Source organism: Anabrus simplex, chromosome 13, assembly GCF_040414725.1.
Source record: "Anabrus simplex isolate iqAnaSimp1 chromosome 13, ASM4041472v1, whole genome shotgun sequence".
NCBI lineage: Eukaryota > Metazoa > Arthropoda > Insecta > Orthoptera > Tettigoniidae > Anabrus > Anabrus simplex.
The window spans coordinates 79,240,469-79,264,128 of NC_090277.1; positions in this window are offsets into that span (position 1 = coordinate 79,240,469).

A 23,660-nucleotide genomic window follows, 5' to 3' on the forward strand; every position below is an offset into this window, starting at 1 on the left:
GGTTGTGTGTTTTGTTGTGAACGGTAAAAACGTTGAACTTCCTCGTATGAGGTGGAGATTAAAACCAGGAGCAATGCCTCATATTTTTCCAAATTTACCAAAATATCTATCCTTTGAGGTAAAATCGCAAAGGTACCCATTAGGAAAAGGAATGAAGACAGTATCAAGAGGATAAAGAACAAGAATCACAATGTGAGTGAAGTAGTGATGGCAACCGTGAGCAGTAAGGTTCAAGGTCAGCCTAGTTATAGTCAAATTCACAGCTAGTCTAGTTCTCTCAGCAATGCCCAAAAGCCAATAGTGTCTCTCAGAAGATGACTAAAGAAAGCAAGCTAAATGTATCTTTCCTCCGTCAAAGCTAGGATTAAGAACGCGGAATGTTTGTTTTATGTACTTTGTTTAAAAAGGGTTTTTTTTTTATATAAGCACAATATTGCTTTTGCTTTTCGTAATGTTCCATTTCATCTCGTGTGTTCTCTTATTAAAGTCCAAAGATATTTCTTTGTGGGGACTGAGAATATTATTCTTAATTCTGAACAATTGGGTTTTGTATTTGGTTATTTGCTTATCAGTGTAACCTCCACTAAAACAGCTGACCGTGTAGCATTGGTGATTGGCTCCACTAGCGCCACTCTGCGGAAGCGTGCTTGAACTGTGCGAGTGATCTCACTAGGTATTCTATTCGTCATGCTATAAGTGTAAAATATTACAGTGCAATACTTTGAAACATATTACTTATGTCAATTGTTTCTTTAAATTGATATTGTTTTGTATATGTATAGAGTAGTACAATCAGTGTTGTGAACTGTGCAATGCAACTAAGTTGCCACTGTTATTGTAGTTGTTAAGTATATTATATGGTGATGGATTTTTACACTTGCTCTACTTACCATATATATTTAGAAGATGATGCAGAGATTTTTGTAAAAAAGAAACATTTTTATATCAGGTTTATGCAGAACTTGAATTGTTTGTACACAAATTTAAAAAATGGTTATTTTTGTATATCTTATCATTGTTGTTTGTTGTTCAAGATATTTATCAGAAATATTGAATGATAGATCAAAACTAGTACATATTTTACTTACTTCTGAAAGTATGTAAGTCTGATGTAGGCCATTTTTGGCATTAATGTTAACTGTTGTAGAAAAGTAATTATATTAACATGTAAACTTGTATGTCTGTCTCTGTTATTACCAATACTAACCCTTTGTTTGTTTGTTTGTTTGTTTGTTTGTTTGTTTGTTTGTTTGTTTGTTTGTTTGTTTGTTTGTTTGTTTGTTTGTTTGTTTGTTTGTTTGTCACATTGAAAACTTTTGAGAATGTCAATGTCCACAGTCAAGCTCTCATAGGTGAAGATGGTAGTTCATTGGATTCTTATGTGTTGAGGACGAGGAATGTAGAAGAATGTCTTTGAATCTGGTGGAACAAGAAGGTACATTAAAATATTACATAAGTCTGCTGCCTGTCACCTGATGTACAACACTGACACATTTATTACTGCTGCGTAGATTGATTTCTGTGGAGTTCCTGTACCTTACAGTGGCAGCAAAGGATGAGACAGCTCTGTCTGACCAGTTTGTATTGGATGGGAAGCCTGTTGTCCATATTTATGAGCAGTAGTTTAAGATAGGCTGAATAATCGAAAGGAAGAAGAAGCGGAGAGATCAGAGATTTCTGTTGAGAGTGCCTAGTAGATTTGGTGCCTTTGGCTGTATGTCACTTCTGAATTGTAGTTTGCTGTCAAGTATAACAAGCTTGTCCCACGGTCCAGAGAAAATGAAGAAAGCCAGAAAAATGTAGGAAACGATAAGAGATGTACTTATCTTACAACTGTTAAATTACTAAGAACAGATATAAAAGGAGAAAAAGAACCTAGTGATACAATGTAGTAATAGAAAAGAATAAACAAGTAGCATTCAAGTAATATATACAAAGCTACAAATGCTTATTAGTTGTTTTTCCCTTTCCATTACAACAAAAATAGCAAGGGACAAGAGAGGTGACTGATAGCCATGATGATGATATAGTGTTCATTCTGGCAGTTTTCTCACACACACATAACTATAGAATTTGCAGGAGGTCTCTTACTGCCTGCTAAAACTCATTAGTTACAGGATAGTTAGCAAGCTTTTGGTAGGAAATTTTTAACTTCATTCTTAGATAATTTCCACCAATTTCTTGAGATCAGCTGACATTTGCTGTGAGATATGTGAAGGCTCTTCCCACAATGTCCAGATAAATAATAATGGTGTGTGGCCTCCGAGAGGTCTGATGCAGGTCTTTCGAGTTGATGCCTTATAGGCAGCCTGTGCATCTGTGTGGATGGGGCCCTACCTGTGATGAATTCTGAAGGTTAAAATCTCTGACCCGGCCAGGAATCGAACCTGGTACTCGCTGGAACAAAGCCTGCACTTTAGCATCCAGCTGTGGAGGTGAGGGGTCCCCTTCTTCCACAGCTCCAGCCTTGCCTTCTCTAGTGAGATGGTAAGCACCTCAGGAAGCCATTGCTGAGGAGGACTATGTCCATGCAGCAGGTCGGCGCTGCTCTGTTCCACTTTCAGCTTCTCCCTGATGGCAGCTACTTCTCTACATATATAGAGTGGCGCTATTCCAGCCAGGTAATAGAGTTTATCTGTCAGAGTAGACTTTAACCAACTTGTAATCAACCTACAGGTTTAATTGAGAACTGTTATCTACCTGTCTGCCATGAGATGTACTGTACCAGACTGGGGGGAGCATATTCAGCAGCAGAAAAACACAGTGCCATTACTGAAGTTCAGATTGTTTGAGGATGAAAGCCCAACTGTGAGCCTGCCAATTTGCAAATAAGATAAGATTTTCATCTTATTATTCTTGCAATGGGTTTTCAACGTAAGAGCTCTATCGAGGGTCACTCCCAGGTATTTTGGAGTGTGACAGTGCTGCAATTGAATACCTGATGAAAGTGCAGAAATAAATCAAAGAAAAAAAATGGAGTGCAAAGGGTTAAAGGAGGAAGTAAAGGGAATAAGTGACAGAATAATGAAAGGTAAAATAGCAGGTGCATGCTCCTTCAACAGGCTACATATCACAAGAAAAGGAAGACTTTGAAGAAGAAATACAGAAGCATCTGGGAGGACAGAACATAATAGACTGAGCGAGTTGGCCATGCAGTAGGGTTGCACAGTTTTGAGGTTACATTTAGGAGATTGTGGGTTTGAACCCCACTGTCAGCAGTGCTGAAGATGGTTTTCCATGGTTTCCCATTTTCACTTCAGGCAAATGCTGGGGCTATACTGTACCTTAAATAAGGCCACAGTTGCTTCCTTCCACTCCTAGCCCTAAGCCCTATCTGTGTTGGTGCGACGTAAAGCAACATGTAAATATAAAAGGTGAAATTTATCTTTTTTTTTTTTCATTTGTATTCAGAATATTGATATTTATTTCATAATAAATTGTATTGTTTGTGTAGATGACAAATAAATGTGACAGATTTTCAATGCAACTGATTCCAGCAATACTAGTGAATTATTTATCATGACAAATTACCCTGACCGAGGTCACAGACAGAACATGTATATTAACTGGATCAAAGGGACAAGCAATCAATAACAGCCTGATTAACTTCATCTTTCCATTCAAGAAGCTCGGTTGTCATGAGCTATATGCCACATATTAACAATGGAACATTTCTGCCTAAGTTTAGTTAAGGGACCTAGGCAATACTGCAACAGAAAGTACACGGTGAGTATGATCATATTTGAACAGCTCCTAACTTTTGTGGCATTTAAAGCCATCTCTTTTCAATGTCAACTCACTTAAATTTTAACTGTTAGATTCTTCAGCCTGCCAAAACTAATTTTGAATAAATAAATTATAACAGAATTATACCTGAAGATTATCAGGAAATTAGCTCTTGTACCTGCTTGCATCATATTGGGGAGACAACATAAAGTCCTTGCATACGAGGATGATATTGTTCTTATTGGTTGCAATGAATTAGAAATTAGGCAGTTATTTGTGGAACTAGAGGAAATGGCAGCAAAAATTGGCTTATGGGTAAATGATAAGAAGACACATTACACGGTTGTACAGAGACCAAATCATGAGGACGTTGACAGACTGCCTTTGAAAAGAGTAGAGGAGTTTAAATTCCTTGGTGTATTAATGGGTGAGCAAAACCAAAGGCAACAGGAACACCAAGCTAGAATTAAGAAAGCAAATAAGGCATTTTATTCTATGAGCCCTATATTAGGCTCCAAGTTTTTAACAAGGAATGCAAAAAAAAATTTATCTAAAATACAATCGTTCAACCAGTACTTCTGTATGGTTCCGAGACATAGAGTATAACCAAGAAAGAGCAGCAGCAGTTGCAAGTCTTTGAGAATAAAGTTTATAGAAAAATATTTGTCCCATGGTTCGATCCTATCTCTTAAAGCTGGCAGAAAAGATCTAATTATGAGATTTACACCCTCTCTCAACAACACACTATAGTGGATGTGACAGAATCCAACAGACTGCACTGGGCTGGATGTGTACTGAGGTTGCAGGATAACAGAGCACCAGTAGATCTATACAAGGGATCTCTTAATGGGAAAAGACCTTCAGGAAGACCCCGAAGCATGTGGGAAAAGATCAACAAGGTATTCCGGACCCTCCAGACTGATAACTGGGAAGAGATCGAAAAGGATGGAAGAGGACTGTAAGATCGGCACAGGAACTTCACATCCCTCAGAAGCCTATGGAATGAGCGAGTGTTATACATGAAAAAGAAACATTTGAGTCAGTCGGAGCTAAAAGTCATTGTGTCACTTTTTGCAACTTTTCAGGAGAGGGGAAAAAGTTACACTTTTAAAATGATGGCCAGTACGTGTAAGACACGTATGCAGTGATGCAGACCAGGTACTATATATCTGAGCTGGCCGCGTGATGTAGGGGTAACATGCTTGCCTCTTATCCGGAGGCCCCGGGTTCGATTCCTGGCCAGGTCAGGGATTTTTACCTGGACCTGAGGGCTGGTTCAAGGTTCATTCAGCCTACGTGATTAGAAATGAGGAGCTATCTGACAGTGAGATAGAGGCCCTGGTCTAGAAAGCCAAGAATAACGGCCGAGAGGATTCGTTGTGCTAACCACACAACACCTCATAATCTGCAGGCCTTTGGGTTGAGCAGCGATCGCTTGGTAGTTCAAGGCCCTTCAAGGGCTGTAGTGCCGTGGGGTTTGGTTTGGTTTGGTTTGACTATATATCTGACAGTATGCAGTTATGTACTGTATCATAATTATTTTTAAATAGATTTTTATAAAAATGACATAATTCCTTTCAGCTCTGAACTTCAGTTTTTGTAAGGAAAACCAATATACTGTTTTTAAGGTAAAAAGATCTACGTAGCCCACTTGGTGGTCATGATCGTTAAGGCATTGAAGTGTAAACGATCTGACACCGTGGTTAACTGGTTCGAGTCCCATTGGTCGAAAAAATGTTCATCAGAATGCTGGCTGGCGGAGTAGGTCAGGTGGTGGTATACAATTTATAATCACTAGATTGCATGTCAAAAACCTGGATTAAATTCCAAACCTCTCCGCAGTGCTCATATGGAGTGAAGGCATATGACGCTGTTGATGGTGATTCGTCCGTCGGATGGGGATGAGCAGACCCCTTGGTGCTATTCGACAGGAGTACGCTATGTGCCGGCACCATGTGTGACCTTCTCCCTTCCTACTATCATATATCACGTCATTCATTTCATCTCATTAACTCCTCTGATGAGGTTGACGCCAGGAAGGGCATCCGGTCATAAGAACCTGCCATGACAGATTCATCTCACCTCATACCCGACCCCGTAGAGAAATGGGACAAGGGTTGCTATTTGCTTTACGTCGCACCGACACAGGTAGGTCTTATGGCGACGATGGGACAGGGAAGGGCTAGGAGTGGGAAGGAAGTGGCCGTGGCATTAATTAAGGTACAGCCCCAGCATTTGCCTGGTGTGAAAATGGGAAACCACGGAAAACCATCTTCAGGGATGCCGACAGTGGGGTTCGAACCTACTATCTCCCGAATACTGGATACTGGCCGCACTTAAACGACTGCAGCTATCGAGCTCGGTGACGAGGGTTGGACAAACTAAACAAGGTAAAAAGATGTAAGTACCCGCACAAAATTAATAGTGTTATAAGCTGTTGTTATTTCTATGTTACTCTACGGGTGTGAAATCTACACCCTATATCGCTGGTACATCAAGAAACTGGAACGCTTTCATCAACAATAACTTAGATTCATCATGAACATCAAATGGGATGACTGTATAACTAATATAGCAGTTCTCAAGAAAGCAAAGCTAAACAGTATCAAAGCCACCATCACGGTCTTCAGTTTTGATGGGCAGGCCATATCCATCGTATGAGTGACAGCAGAGTCCTTCGGCAAATCCTGTACGGTGAACTCAACACTGGCAAGAGGACTCGTGGTGCTCCTCTGAAGTGATATAAAGACCAACTTAAGCAGACCATGAGAAGAGTAGATATAAACTCAAATACTTGGCATACTCTCGCATTGGATTGCCCATGCTGGCATGCTACCATGTGGACTGCAGTTGCACAGTTTGAGCAGGAACATTGAAGACTGGAAGAGGAAACTCGCCAGAGAAAGAAGCTACGTCAAACACTGCCACGTCCCCCACCTTCCATCGGATGCAACATGTGTGGCCACATGTTTTATGCAAGAATTGGTCTGATAAGCCATCAATGCCACCTTCATCATCTGGATTAAAGATTATGGAGCTGCAGGCCAGAAACAAAAACTCAGATATGAGTATCAGCCGATGACGGCGATTTAGATTTTGGAACTGAAATTTCTCCCTAGCCAAATAGTGAAGTAATGTTTCTGAAGGGTGCAAATTTTTTCAGATCTACATATTGTACCTACCATCATTACTTCAAAATTTAAGGCTTCCTATGATACTTAACAATAAAACTTAGTAATGCTTTACTAAATGAAAGAAGTATTACTTAAAAAAAAGAGGATTACAAGAACAAACAATAAAACATTCAAAACATGGCTGTTTGATAGGTAACGCAAGAGTACCTAGCCCTTTTTAAATGTCTTGATTTCCAGCACACTCCATAGTCGGCAGTTTTAAAAGTTTATCATAAATGCTCACGTATTTAACCAGTATTTTAATGTCCTTTATTTTTTAGTCCATATTGGCACTTTTCAAATGTAGGCTTTCCCTAGAAGGAATATATGTCTCACAGGAGAATCTATGAAAATTGAAGCTTCTACTACTCGTGGTTTGTGACTAAAAAAATTTGAACTGTTTGAAAGATCCAGAACATCTCATAACAAGAACAAAGTAAGCATAGTTCTAGTTTTCATTACAGTGTAATGTGCAGGTCTCAGAGAAGTAAAATCGTGAATACTAGCACTGCCATACTAAAAGAAAGAAGAAAAGAAGTACGGCGCTGAAAGGTAAGTTGTCAATGAGGTAATTCTTTTCTCCATCATTCAATGCATCTCAATCGTAAATCTCAAATTAAGCAAACAAATAAAAATGGCATATTTTACCATAATGCCTTTTTGTTCCGACTGATTCATTTATTTATTCAAATTAGTCTCATCAGACTGAAGACTAAGAGTTATACAGTAAATCAGCTGCTAACTTACATTAAAATAAAACTGGACATATTCATTTTCACACCATGCAAATGCTGGTGCTGTACTTTAATGAATGAATGAATTAATTAATTAATTAATTAATTAATGCTGCTTCCTTCCCACTCCTAGGTCTTTCCTATCCCATCATCGCCATAAGACCTATCTGTATCAGTGTGACATGAAACAAATTGTAAAAAAAAAAAAAAAATTTCAAGCTGGTCAGAACAATGTGAAACTGATACATGGGTGTTAGAGGGTTGGTCATACTGATAAATAATTTGAAAGAAATAATTTGATATCTCGCACTGTTGTCATTTTATCAGCTGCTCAAGTTAGCCAATCAGATTACTTTGTGTAGCAGTGTTGCTAAATCTGTACATGACTTAAGACTGAGTTAGAGCATCACTCAAAGAAAAAAAAAAAAGTTCTTTTATTTTTTTTGCTAGTGGCTTTACGTCGCACCGACACAGATAGGTCTTATGGCGACGATGGGACAAGGAAGGGCTAGGAGTGGGAAGGATGCGGCCATGGCCTTAATTAAAGTACAGCCCCAGCATTTGCCTGGTGTGAAAATGGGAAACCACGGAAAACCATCTTCAGGGCTGCCGACAGTGGGGTTCGAACCAACTATCTCCCGAATACTGGATACTGGCCACACTTAAGTGACTGCAGCTATCGGGCTCGTTAAAAAATAAGTTCTAGCCCTTGAGGCAAGCAACTCAATGCTGAAAATATCCTAGGGATATGAGCTAGGTATTTTAGGTAAATAAAATATAATAAAGTATGAGAATATATTCTTTATTTATTCCTAAAAATTACAATTACAATCCTTTTCTTAATCATTGTTATCTGGTCAATTAGATTAACAGTTTGCCTTTTTCTACCAGTACGAGCGCTAATATGAGTCAATGCAGAGTTTCACTTAAGCCCTTATAACTACATTCAGTGTGGACATTTTTCAAAAAAAATCAAGAAATGCTTTAGGGTATTGAACAAGGAAAACATTACAGAAATAATTATGTAAATAAGTTAATTTGGCTAGGATTTGAATCAAAAAGAAAACTAGTAAAGAAACAAGCAATTTTAGGCTGTTTTCCCTAAACTGCACTTAGCCCAGAAGCAATTTTTGAAATTTGAAGGTTTTCCGGGCCCTTTAGCCCTTCAACTTTTGGCACAAGTGAGGAAATTGCTTAATTTTACATTTTTTGTAGTATAGTGACCCATACTTTGCCTGCTAAGAAATGTTCTCAACATTAAAAGAAGTTCGCCCAAGGAGGACTCTATGGCATAATTTGTGAGCACAGTGCTTTGTTAGCATACCTACAAACTTTCAGACTCCTACGATGATTACAGCCTGTGCCGTGCCGCACTGAACACAATTTAATTGTGGACACATGGTAGTAATAATATGCATAAATTTACTGTAAAATATGTCCCACAAATCAGACAGACCACCTACAATTGATCTGTTTAGGATGCATAGTAATATATTATACAGGCACATGTTTACACATTATAGACACTCACTGTAGCAAATTCTTTCAAGACCCAATGTAGACGTCTGGCCTGGTAGGTTTCTTTTCTCTGAAGAAATCTTGAGTCTGTGTTGAAGAAAGACAGCGTAACACTCCTTTCTGAAACAGAGATCGTTATTCTGTCAATTTTGTTGAAAGAGATCCAAGTAGATGGCAGCTCTTAGCCTGTCCAACACTCAACAGGTTCTGTTTGCAAGTCTGACCGGAGATAGAGACACAAAATGGTGATTTAGAATAGAGGATGGCAAATAGATATAAGATGCATAAAACAATCAAATTTGGTATACCACAACTTACTGCATGCAGCGGCAGTTCTGGGGGAAATAGTTTGGGTGGGCCCAGACCTAAATTCGCTCATACAAATTCAAAAGTGGCAAAATATTCAAAACTTTGTTAATGCATTCAGGATTCAAATTCTTTCCAAATGTGCATTTCCTAAATGTTAGAAAATATAAAAATACAATTAGGCTATACTATAAATATAAACCAGTTCTGCAGTGTATGCCTGACTCTTACCCTGAGGCCCCGGGTTTAATTTGCAGCCAGGTCAGGGATTTTTACCTGGATTATAGGTCTACTCAGCCTATATGATTTCAGTTGAGGAGCCATCTGACGGTGAGATAGCGGCCCAGGTCTAGAAAGAGAATAACAGCTGAGAGATTCATCATGCCGACCACACGACACCTCGTAATCTATAGACCTTTGGGATGAGCAGTGGTCACTTGGTAGGCCAACGCCCTCTGGTGCTGTTGTACCATGGGGTTTGGCCTTATATTAAAAACATATAAAGTAATTTATTGGTCACGTCATGCTATAAGGCGAACTGAAGTCTGTGAGTCCATCCATGATGATGGCATCTGGTTCACAAATACAGTGACAGCTTTTGTCTTTCTTACTTAAACTCGCTGCTAGGTTACTAAGGCATTCCCTGGTCATAGTCATTTTTGGGTGTTTTTGATAAGTTTCATTGTCAAGAAATTTCGCTCTACTGTGGTAGTAGTCACAGGAAGAACTAACATGTACATTAATATACTGCCTGACAAAAGAACTGAAACATCCAAAACGTGAGAAGGAAACAAAACTGATCTTCACGTGTTGAGAGGGTATGTGATTTTATTTCCGTGATTACAAAATTGAGACAAATTTACAAAGAACTTGGCAATACGAGTCCAGTTATCAGTAAAGCCATTGTATCCTCTCGTGAGGCAAGCTGGGGCCTTCAACTGTTTTAACTGGCCCTTGATATCCTGGATACTAGCACTGGGGCAGAGTTGGCGTCTGAGCTACTCTCACACATTCTATCAGGGACAGATCTGGGGAACTTGCTGTCCACAGAAGCACGTCAGCACCACGCAGACAGTTCAAGTTCATAGAGACACATGCCATGTGTGGATAAGCATTGCCTTATTGGAAAATGGCACCTCGATACTGTCGCATGAGAGATAACACATGAGGACGCAGGATATCCGTGATGTACGATTGGGCCGTCAGAGTTCCCTCAATCACTACCAGCCATGACCTGGAGTCATATCCGATGGACCAAGCTTGATAGCTGCAGTCGCTTTAAGTGCAGCCAGTATGCAGTATTCGAGAGATAGTGGGTTCGAGCCCTACTGTCAGCAGCCCTGAAGATAGTTTTCCGTGGTTTCCCACTACCAGCCATGACCTGGAGTCATATCCGATGGACCAAGCTCGATAGCTGCAGTCGCTTTAAGTGCAGCCAGTATGCAGTATTCGAGAGATAGTGGGTTCGAGCCCTACTGTCAGCAGCCCTGAAGATAGTTTTCCGTGGTTTCCCATTTTCACGCCAGGCAAATGCTGGGGCTGTACCTTAACTAAGGCCATGACCGCTTCCTTCCCACTTCTAGCGCTTTGCTGTCCCAGCGTTGCCATAAGACCTATCTGTGATGATGCGACGTAAAGCAACTTGCATATCCGATGGCTCCCTACATCATGATGCCAGGAATAACACCGCTGTGCCTCTCCAAAACACTGGAAAATGGGACCTTTCCCCAGCTCGCCACCACATTCGCAGATGATAGTCATTCAGGGTAATGCAGAACCGCGATTCATCTCTGAAAACAATGAGACGCCGTTCTTCACAGATCATGCTTCCCGGTTGCGACACCACTCCAAAAGCAGCCGCTTGTGTTGTGGTATTAACGGCAGCGTACACATAGGACGGTAATTCCCTAGTCTGGCTGCTGCTAGTCCCCAACCAATAGTATGGGATGACACAGTATGTTGCAGAGATTCATTACTTGTTCTTGGATGGCAGGCGCAGATATGAAGGGGTTACGATGTGCTTGGTGCACAACACAGCAATCCTCCCTTGTGGTGGTCAGACATGGTCGATCGGAACATGCTCTCACGTTCCCATACAGTCCAACTTTGGGCCAGTTACATCCGAATGCCCCACAAATACATATATTGCACAATTCGACAAGGCGGCCAAATGGAGATTCACAATGAGGCCCCTTGCAAACTCTGTCGGGTGCTGAAAAAGCTGTCTCACATGAACATACGGTATTTCCAAGTCCTTCACTGGGATCTGAAGCTGTTCACACCCCTACCAGGTCCGGTAACAGCACTAAACATGAACAACACTATTGCACTCTGAAAGCCGTTCTACCTCCCACAAAAGATCGTAACTCTAATCATTTACATACTCTCCAATGGTGTGTACATGTACAAAGTTACATTGACATCTGACCATTTCTTCTGGGTGCTTCAAGTTTTTTGTCAGGCAGTGTAAATCATTCACCTCCTTGAATAGGCGGTTTCCATTAATGTCAACCAACACTATGGTTAATCATACTTTTAAAAACATAACAAAGTTAGTTAAAACCGCACTGATATATTCTTATCGTGCTCATGTCTTTTCCATTGCCTTTAATTTAGGCTAAAGTGAATTTTGTCAAAATTTGAAAATCTCAGATTAGAAGGGCCCATCCAATGAAACCGCCGCTGACTGCATATAGTCCATTATAGGTTTCGTTCCTTTTTGCTGTACCTTTTGACACAAACAAATACAATCAAAGGCTGTGAAAGTGTAATTATCTTTTCAGAACACTAAACAACTTCTGTTGCTCAGAGCTGATACAACCCCCTATCAGCTTCTCCTGAATTTGTAAATTCTAAACAAGAAGGCTGACAGAGAAAATCATATTTTGTTTTATCACTGGAAGAGAGCTCCTGTACAACAGCCATTCTGTCATGAACAGAAAAGTTAAAGAGCCTTTCAGTTGTTATATTTTTGTTGTAAAATTGCCTCGAGTCTCAAAAAAATTGAGAGGATTCTGTTTAGAGTCCAACTCGTTTCACTCAAAGTATTATTGTACCTATTTGGTCATAAGTTAAAGCTTTTAGTATTTAATTTTGAACAACTTATTTTTGAAAAATGGATGAATTGATATGGAAGAAAGAGAGAAGAAAAAATTTGTGCCTCAAGCTCCGTAATGTAGTGAGTTGAGTGGTGCACAGTTACCAGGACTTACCACGTGGAGGTGTCTGCCTCAAGCCCCAGGGTAGAGACATATCCTCTACCCCCCAGAGAAGAAGAAAAGTTCTCTGGTACTCATTTAAGGCTGAGATAAACCTTGAGTCAGTGTCTCGAGTACTGAGCTCGAAAATTATGAAGACAAGGACCACTGCTGCATAGATGGAAGGAATGTAGAAGGCATTTCAGGTTTAGGAGAGCTTATTCCTGTAAGGCTCAATTTGTAGGATTCTAGGAAGATATAGCAGATATTTTAGATTTAAGAGCGTTTTGACAGGGTAGAACTCAAGACAATTAGAGTACGTGAAGCATTTTCTGATCCTGTAACGATTAATAGGGGTGTCCCACAAGGGACAGTTGCTGGACTGCTGTTTTTTCTTATATTTGATATGAGCAAAGAACTGGCATCACAGATAATGCTTTTTGCAGATGATATATGGAGTAATAAGTATGTTATAGGATTGAGAGAGCCTGCAAAAAAAGATCTCGACAAAGTTATGAGATGGACAGCAGACAATGGTACTATGGTAAACGGGGTGAAAAGTAAGGTCATAGGTTTCACCAAGAGGAGGAATCCTCAAGTTTAATTGCTGTGTTCATGGGATGACAGTAACTCATGAAAAATAACAAAGTGTTAACATAAGGAAATGTCTTCATTGGGGTAATCTCATAAATGGATTGTAAATAAAGGTTACAGAGGTCATCACATGGTTATGGGGATATTTTGGGGTTATAGTAAGGATGTAAAGAAGAGGGTTTATAAGTCACTAGCAGGCCCCAATTAGAGTATGGTTTGTGAAACGGACTCTCACAAGAATGTACTGATAAGAAAACTGGGAAAGATTTGAAGGAAAGCAGCACAATTTGTTCTGGGCAATTTATGACAAAAGAGTAAAATTTTGCAAACTTAGGGCTGGGAAGATTTGGGAGGAAGGAGATGAGCAGCTTAAGTAAGCGGAATGTTTCGAATTGTCAGTGGAGAGATGGCTTGGAGTAACATTAGTAGACAAATAATCTTGAGGGGAGTTTTTAAAAGCAGGAGAGATCATAAAATGAAGTTGGAATTCAAGAGGACTGCTTTAGGCAAATACTTGTATGTAGGAAGAAGAATTAAGTAAGGATTGGAATAATTTATCAAGGGAGATGTTTGATAAATTTTCAACTTATTTGAAATCATTTTAGAAAAATCTAGGAATGAATGTCATTGCTGCATATGCTTCATAGCTGGAAGGAATGTACACAAATTATTTAATCAAGTTAATAAAATCCAAATTCATCATGAGCTGAAAAAATACTACAATGAAATAGGACAGTTTCTGGGAAATATGATCTAAAAATTATGGTTATTTTACACTTCAAGAAGCCCGCAGGTGGGTATTGCGACCTGAAAATTATATAAACACATTTAACAGACACAATGACATCAGGAGCAGTGAATAGGTTCTGAAATAAAAAGGAAATTATTATTATTATTATTATTATTATTATTATTATTATTATGGCCTTTACATTTAAATTAGCTGTAGGAACTAAGCTAACAAATATAAAGAGCAGAAAAGGAATGTTGGTTAAGACAGATACTGATACAGCTATAAATACATTAAGAGTTACTGAGTTAAGTATAAATCTGTTAGGTGCAGAAATGGAGAACTAACCTGGGAAAAAACAGATATATCAAAATAAATCAAAGAAAATTTATTTATGGTTTTAAAATAAGTACATATTCAATGAGAAGTGAAAAGGAATAAATACAGGTACATTAACATTACAAGCTAGAAAGAAACATAAGTTAGGTATTAATGCTGATATAGGTACATCAGAAGCTGAAAAGAACACATGCCATATATTAAGAGCTGAAAACGATCAATATTCAAGAGAAAAATCATAAGAATAAGTATATTATGAGCTAGAAAAAAATCATTATTCTAGAGATTTAAGATAATACATACCGGTACATTAAGAGCTAAATTGGATCATTGTTCTAGGAAATTAACATACTGTAGTACCCCATGGCACTACATCCGTATGGGACAAGAATAAATAAATAAATTAATGAGCTAGAAAGGTACCTTAGTCATGGGAGTTATGGTAACAAAATAGACACAAGATGAAAAGAATCATTAATCTAGGGAAACAGCACAAGAATGAACACATTACAAGCTAGAATATAATATTAGTGTAGAGACTTAATATAAAATATACATGAAGAGCTGAAATTGATCATTATTCTAGGGAATAGGTATATTACGAGCTAGAATAAAACATAAGTCCACAGAGTTAATGTAAAATATACATGAAGAACAGAAACTGAGCATTTTCTAGGGAACTAATATAAGGTAGGTACCGGTACCTTACAAGCTAGAATATAATATTAGTCTAGAGAGTTAACGTAAAACTTACACAAAGAGCTTAGATGGATCATTATTCTAGGGAACTAACGTAAGAATAGGTACATTACAAGCTAGAATATAATATTAGTCTAGAGAGTTAATGTAAAACTTACACAAAAAGCTTAGATGGATCATTATTCTAGGGAACTAACGTAAGAATAGGTACATTACAAGCTAGAATATAATATTAGACTAGAGAGTTAATGTAAAACTTACACAAAAAGCTTAGATGGATCATTATTCTAAGGAACTAACGTAAGAATAGGTACATTACAAGCTAGAATATAATATTAGTCTAGAGAGTTAATGTAAAACTTACACAAAAAGCTTAGATGGATCATTATTCTAGGGAACTAACATAAGAATAGGTACATTACAAGATTACAAGCTAGAATATAATATAAGTCTAGAGAATTAACGTAAAACTTACAGAAAGAGCTTAAAAGTATCATTATTCTAGGAAACGACAGTAATATATTAAACACATTACAAGCTAGATTAACACAAAAGAAGGCACATTAAGAGATAAAAGAATTACTTCAGCTTTTCAAATGGTCAGTATGATAAATTAAAACCAATATGGAAAATGAGGAAAGCGTGGTCTGGAGCATCTGAAATTACAGGTTATAGTCAACGTGACCTACTGGTATCGCTGAAAGAACAAAAAAGTAATAATAAAGAATTGCTACAGTAATGAAAATTAATGTAATGATCAATATAATATAAACAGAAATATCTGCAAACCACAATCATTATAGGAAATAGCATCTACCTGTACATATAGTAAAGAACACAATTGCTGTAAGGTATAGTACACACCACACTAAAATAACTAAAACACAAATCAGCAGCAATCAGCAGCAGTGGGAAATCTGAAAAGCAATAGTATCAAGGATACTGAATATAAAAATTGCTGAAAAGAAACAATAAAGGTTAAGATAAAGAATACCTGTAAAAACAAAAAAAAAATTATTAAATTAACTGGAAAACCTTCTAAATACAGAAAAAGGCATGCCAGAATAGCTGAAAAATGAAGATAAGGAACAGCACATACTGGAACACCTGTGAAATGGCAATACATCAGGTTGAACAGTAGGCTACAATCCAGCAAATGATGTTAACCAGAATACCTGAAAACGTAAGCCATATGGACGAAATGGCATAATCGAATAGCTGAAAGTAAGTTATACATTATTTAGCGATTAGGTCAAATGCTCATACTAATTGTAAATGTAAAATTAGTACAAGTATTACAAAATTCTACAACAGTAAAAATAAGTGCAAAAACATTATGAACTCGAACAAATTATCAGTCTAGAAATTTACCAGTAACTTAAAATATTCATGAAGAGATGAAATGGATCTCATTCTAGGGAATAGATACAATTACAAGGTAGAATATAATATCAGTCTAGAGAGTTAAGATAAAATATACAAGAAGAGCTGAAATAGATCATTATTCAAGGAAATTAATACAAGAACAGATATACAATAAAGGAACCTTGGGTAAGGAATAAAAATAAAGAAGAAGACCTGAAATGGAACAATATTCCAGGGAATTAACAAAAGAATGGGAAGACTACAAGCTACAAAATAATATTGGTATAGAGAATCAACATAAAATATAAATGACGAGCTGAAATGGATCATTATTCTAGGAAACTAACGTAAGAATAGATACATTACAAGCTAGAATATAATATTAGTCTAGAGAGTTGCCGTAAAACTTGCACAAAGAGCTTAAAAGTACCATTATTCTAGGAAACTAACATAAGAATAGGTACATAACAAGCTAGAATATAATATTAGTCTAGAGAGTTACTGTCAAACTTACACAAAGAGCTTAAATGTATCATTATTCTAGGAAACGGCAGTAATATATTAAATACATTACAAGCTAGATTAACACAAAAGAAGGCACATTAAGAGATAAAAGAATTACTTCAGCTTTTCAAATGGTCAGTGTGATAAATTAAAACATATGGAAAATGAGGAAAGCGCGGTCTGGAACATCTGAAATTACATGACTTACTGGTATCGCTGAAAGAACAAAACAAGTAGTAATAGAGAATTGCTATGGTAATGAAAATCAATGTAATGATCAATATAATATAAACAGAAATATCTGCAAACTACAATCATTATAGGAAATAGCATCCACCTGTACATATAGTAAAGAACACAATTGCTGTAAGGTATAGTACACACCACACTAAAATAACTAAAACACAAATCAGCAGCAATCAGCAGCAGTGGGAAATCTGAAAAGCAATAGTGTCAAGGATACTGAATATCAAAATTGCTGAAAAGAAACAATAAAGGTTAAGATAAAGAATACCTGTAAAAACAAAAAAAAATTATTAAATTAACTGGAAAACCTTCAAAATACAGAAAAAGGCATGCCAGAATAGCTGAAAAATGAAGATAAGGAACAGCACATACTGGAACACCTGTGAAATGGCAATACATCAGGTTGAACAGTAGGCTACAATCCAGCAAATGATGTTAACCAGAATACCTGAAAACGTAAGCCATATGGACGAAATGGCATAATCGAATAGCTGAAAGTAAGTTATACATTATTTAGCGATTAGGTCAAATGCTCATACTAATTGTAAATGTAAAATTAGTACAAGTATTACAAAATTCTACAACAGTAAAAATAAGTGCAAAAACATTATGAACTCAAACAAAATATCAGTCTAGAGATTTACCAATAACTTAAAATATTCATGAAGAGATGGAATGGATCTCATTCTAGGGAATAGATACAATTACAAGGTAAAAAATAATATCAGTCTAGAGAGTTAACATAAAATATACAAGAAGAGCTGAAATAGATCATTATTCAAGGAAATTAATACAAGAACAGATATACAATAAAGGAACCTTAGGCTAAGGAGTAAAAATAAAGATGAAGACCTGAAATGGAACAATATTCCAGGGAATTAACAGAAGAATAGGAAGATTACAAGCTACAAAATAATATTGGTATAGAGAATTAACATTAAATATAAATGTTGAGCTGAAATGGATCATTATTCTAGGAAACTAACGTAAGAATAGGTACATTACAAGCTAGAATATAATATTAGTCTAGAGAGTTAATGTAAAACTTACACAAAGAGCTTAAATGTATCATTATTCTAGGAAACTAACATAAGAATAGGTACATTACAAGCTAGATTAACACAAAAGGAGGCATATTAAGAGATAAAGAAATACTTCAGCTTTTCAAATCATCAGTATGATAAACTAAAACTAATTTGGAAAATGAGGTCTGGAATATCTGAAATTAGAAGTTATAGTCAACATGACTTACTGGTACCACTGAAAGAACAAAAAACTAATTATAGAGAATTGCTATGGTAATGAAAATTAATGTAATGATCAATAGAATATAAACAGCAATATCTGCAAACCACAATCATTATAGGAAATAACATCTACCTGTACATATAGTAAAGAACACAATTGCTGTAAGGTATAGTACACACCACACTAAAATAACTAAGACACAAATCAGCAGCTTTCAACAGCAGTGGAAAATCTGAAAAGCAATAGTATCAAGAATACTAAATATCAAAATTGCTGAAAAGAAACAAGAAAGGTTAAGATAAAGAATAGCTGTAAAAAAAAGTTATTGAGTTAACTGGAAAACCTTCAAAATACAGAAAAGGGCATGGCAGAACAGCTGAAAAATGAAGATAAGGAACAGCACATATTGGAACACCTGTAAAATACAATAATTGGCAATATATCAGGCTGAACAGTACAATCCAGCAAATGATGTTAACCAGAATACCTGAAAACATAAGCCATATGCATGAAATGGCATAATGGAATAGCTGAAAATGTACGTTCAGTGATTAGGTCAAATGTTCATACTGATTTGTAAATGTAAAATTGGTACAAGGATTACAAAATTCTACAACAGTAAAAATAAGTGCAAAAAAGTACGGCACTGCCACGGCCAAGAAGCTCCTCGACAAGTTTAATAAGGTTCTGGAATGGATGGAAATCAAAATTAGTACAATGATTAGGATATACTGGATAACCTGTAAAAAAAATTACACAAAATGATAACTAGCTCACAAAGAAAGAGAATAGAAGCTTTTGAAATGTGGTGTTACAGAAAAATGCTGATGGTGAGATGGGTAGATAGAATCACAAATGAAGAGATACCAGATAGAATTGGTAAGAGGAGAACGATTTGGTGAAATGTGGCGAGAAGAGACAGGACTTGTTCAGTTCATTTTTGAGGGAAGTGTAGGTGGTAAGAAATGTAGGGGTAGTATAAACATGGCAAGCAGATTTAGGATATAAGAGTTATATAGAAATGAAAAGGTTAGGACAGCGTAGAGTGGCATGGGGAGCTGCATCAAAGCAATCCATGGACGTATGCCCCATTCACCAGCACCACCACCATGTAGGAACAGCTCTTGTCCAGATGACGAAGGTGTTAGCTGATGTTCAGAGACACTCCAGAGTTCAGCCATCTATGAAACTTGAAACAGACAAGCATACACACCGTTAATAAATATATTTTAATTTCTAGGAATATTTGTATTCATACTGTATTTATATTATTATTCTTCTTTCTTTCATTTCGGCCAACTGTGGACCACGTTAATTCAATTTCAGCTGCTTCTGGTATTTGATTTGCGCACAGTAATCCTTCATTCTTTCACTCTGCAACCTTCTTCTCTCTTCCGTCCATGGTGTTTGGGTCCGCAAACAAACTTTTTCTTGGAAACTCTTTGTGTTCTTTATTTTTGACTTGTAAGTTTCGCTGTTGCTTATTTCTGATCCTTGTATTTCCGTTTCTGTCAGGTCCTTCTTCACTTCTTGATGCCAGCGTACCGTACCACAGTTTTCCTGGTCTCAAGAAACCTTACTATCTGGTTGGTCAGTCTTCCCAGGTCCATTCTGTACATGTGTCCAAAGAACATGGCTCTCCTCTTCCAGATGGTGTCTGAGATCTTTTCTATCTTGCGGTTCAGTTCTTGGTTTGCTTTCTTTCTGTATGATCCATCCTCTGTTCTTTGGGCTCCCAGGAACTTCCTTAGAATTTTTGCTCCACCAGTTCTAACTTCTTGACCAATCTTACCTTTATCAGGTTAAATATTATACAACCAGAAATGTCATATAACCTTACTGAAGCCCACAGGTAGAAAATGAGGAATCTCTCAGCATATCAGGCGCTGGCAATGAAGATGATTCTCAAAAGACTGCTGGATACTTCAAGTAAACACCAGAGAAGGCTCCTCCAACAGTAGTTCAAAACATGAAACAGTAAAATATAACAGCATGATGTTTAATTTATGTATATGGTACTTATTTGAAGTTATTTGATTACTTCAATTTATAGCATTATTATAACACTAGAATTTTATACCACCTGACAGATCCAGCCAACTTCATTATTATTATAGCACTGGAACATTGGCAGCCCACCAACAATTTTGGAATATTTCCATTCTTAGTTGCTTGCTGCTCATGAACATAAAAGTACCATGTTTAGACCAATTAAGGGTTGAACTCTTCCTGCAACAGAAAACACTATTACCCTTTTTTAGATCACAGAGATTCAGGAAGGTTTGAGTTGAATGTAAACAGGGTGGTCACTCCAAGATGGGCAAAGAAAGAGTCTGAAAATAACTCAGGACCTAACTTAACTTGAGCACAAATGTATTAAATCACTGCCCAGACACTGGAGGTTAAGACAGTGTTTACAACAACCACCAACCTTGGGTCCTGAAACAAATACACCTGTGGAAAAAAAAATATATTAGTAAAGAGGCGTATTACGGTACAGCTCCACAATAACAAATGGCACACTAAAGCAACACGCCAGCTGTATAGTGATGACTGTTTCTTATGAAGAGCATTCGCAATACAGCTTCAGTGTCCCTAATGACCAAGCTCCGGACCAAGAAGAAACAAAGCGGAATCGACCGAAGCCTTCCTGCAACAGAAAACAATGGCTGTTAGCTTACTGAATATCACAGAGACCCAAGGAAAGTTTACCGAGTTGAGAGTAACTGAGCAGTCGCTCCAAGACAAGCAGAGAAACAGTCTGAACATAACTCACGACCTAACATAACCTAAATTGAGCATGAACAGACTGAATCCCCACCCAGACACTGGAGGTCAGCACAGTGCCAACAACAACCAAACAACCAACCTTGGGCCCTGAAACAAATAGACCTGTGGAAAAAGAAGAAATATATTAGTAAAAGGGGTGCGTTAGGGCACACCCCACAGTGACAAACGGCACAGAAAAGGGAGTGGCGTAACCAACACCCTGGCCGTGTAAGTAGTGGTATCCATTCTTTAGGGCTGGATGGACCCCGGACAGGCCTATGGAGACCACAGGCAATGCAGCTTTGGTCGCCCTAACAACCAAGCTACCTGTCCAAGAAGAAACAAAGCGGAAAGGTCGACCCCCCTCCCCCCACCCCCCACAACGATGGGTGCCACCCATGCGGAGTGGACACATGCGCGGAGCTATGGGTACGCGGTCTCTAAGGTGTGTTTTTCTCTAGACTTACAACTATGACTCACATTCATCCAGGACTGCTACCCGCGCGTCCCTCGTTGGCACAGATTCAACAATGTCACTGCTATTGCTACCCCTCCACCAAAAGTGACATTGTCTTCATCTGCACTGCTGCAATAAAACAAGAGAGCACAGCACAAACCCGACAATGAGCGGGATATTTTGAAAGAATATTGGTATTTAGTGAAGTGTGTGCTGTGCTTTCAAATAACACTCAACAAATCCCACTACAAAATGCTCAACAAAGTGTGTAGGGACTGATGGCAACCATCTCCACCAGCATCCACAAACTTTGTTAAGTAGCACAAGTCCTCCCGCAATCTAGCTTAAAGTACAAAAGTTGTCAGAGAGTTCCTGAGGGGAGCTGTTACATCATATCAAACTGTTCTTGAAGAGAACAGTTGTGGAGGACAAGTGCTATACCATAATGCTCACTCACCAATTGAGGTCCCACGAAGTGAAGCGATGCGATGAGTCTTCTCTCTTGATGTTAGTGTGGGTTGTAAACAGAGTAGTCCTTTAGACAGCCCAGCTTAGTTGGCACCGTTAGGATCCACTCGGTTGTCAGAACTACAATGTTTACATGTGTGTGTGTGTGTATGTTTGTGTAACTGTCCTACTTACTAGTCCCTACAAAATTAAAAGAGGACACACATCTTGAAGTGGACAACCTGCTAACTGTTCCTAACATCTAAGGGAGGAAAGTGATGGCTTGATGCGCGTTCTTCGTGTGTTCTTCCATTACACACTAGCTGTAATGAGAAATTTAAATATTCATTAACCTTCAATGAACAGTACCTACATACTAGATACAAAAGTATAGTCACTAAAAAAAATTAATGAGCGCACGAAATTGCATGTTCCTTGTATTTGAATGTTTAATCACAATTTTTATTATTAATATATACTGTAGATCAGTCCTCCGCAAATTTTTTTATGTCGTGCCTCCCTTTTGGAGCATAATATTTCTTGCTCCCCCCCTTCACCCTTCCTTCCTTCCTTCCTTCCTTTCTCTCTCCCTTTCGCTAATAATTAGAATGCATGTGGATTCCTATTATTCTTTCTTTCTTTCTTTCTTTCTTTCTTTCTTAATCCGTTTACCCTCTAGGATTGATTTCCCCTCAGACTCAGTGAGGAATCCCACCTCTACTGCCTCAAGGGCAGTGTTCTGGAGCATGAGAATTTGGGTCGGGGATACAACTGGGGATGAGGACCGGGACCTTGGCCAGGTGGCCTCACCTGCTGTGCTGAACAGGGGCCTTGCGGGGGATGGGAAGATTGGAAGGGATAGATAAGGAAGAGGGAAAGAAGCAGCCGTGGCCTTAAGTTAGGTACCATTCCGGCATTTGCCTGGAGGAGGAGTGGAAAACCACTTCGAGGATGGCTGAGGTGGGAATCGAACGCCCGTGTACCCACTTGATCTCACGAGGCTGACTGGATCCCATACCAGCCCTCTTACTACTTTTCTAATTTCATGGCAGAGCTGGGAATCCAACTGGGGCCTCTGGGGATATCAGCTAATTACGCTAACCACAACATCACAGAAGCGGACAATATTATTATTACTATAATAAAAATCTTCCGGGCTATTATGCCGTGGTCCACTCCTCTCGCTTCTTACAGACATTTCGACTACTGCTACGGTCGCCAGCGGGATACAGGAGAGCGTATCTACATGATGCCACAGAAGATGACTACTGCAGCAGTAGTTGAAATGTCTGGAAGAAGCGAGAGGAGTGGACCACGGCATGATAGACTGGAAGATTTTTATTCTATTGACACTGGCCGTGAAAGTCTTCATACTTTAATTATTATTACTGTTATTATTATTATTATTATTATTATTATTATTATTATTATTAAAAAAGACTGAGAATCTCCGATACATTCCTGCATGATGTTAAGAGAGGGGTCAGACAATGAGATGGCTCATCTCCATTACTGCTCAATCTTATGCTAGAGAAAGTAGTCCAAACCTAGGAAAAAGAAACAAAAGGCAAGCTAGTTGAAGATAAAATTCACATCAAATGCTTGGCC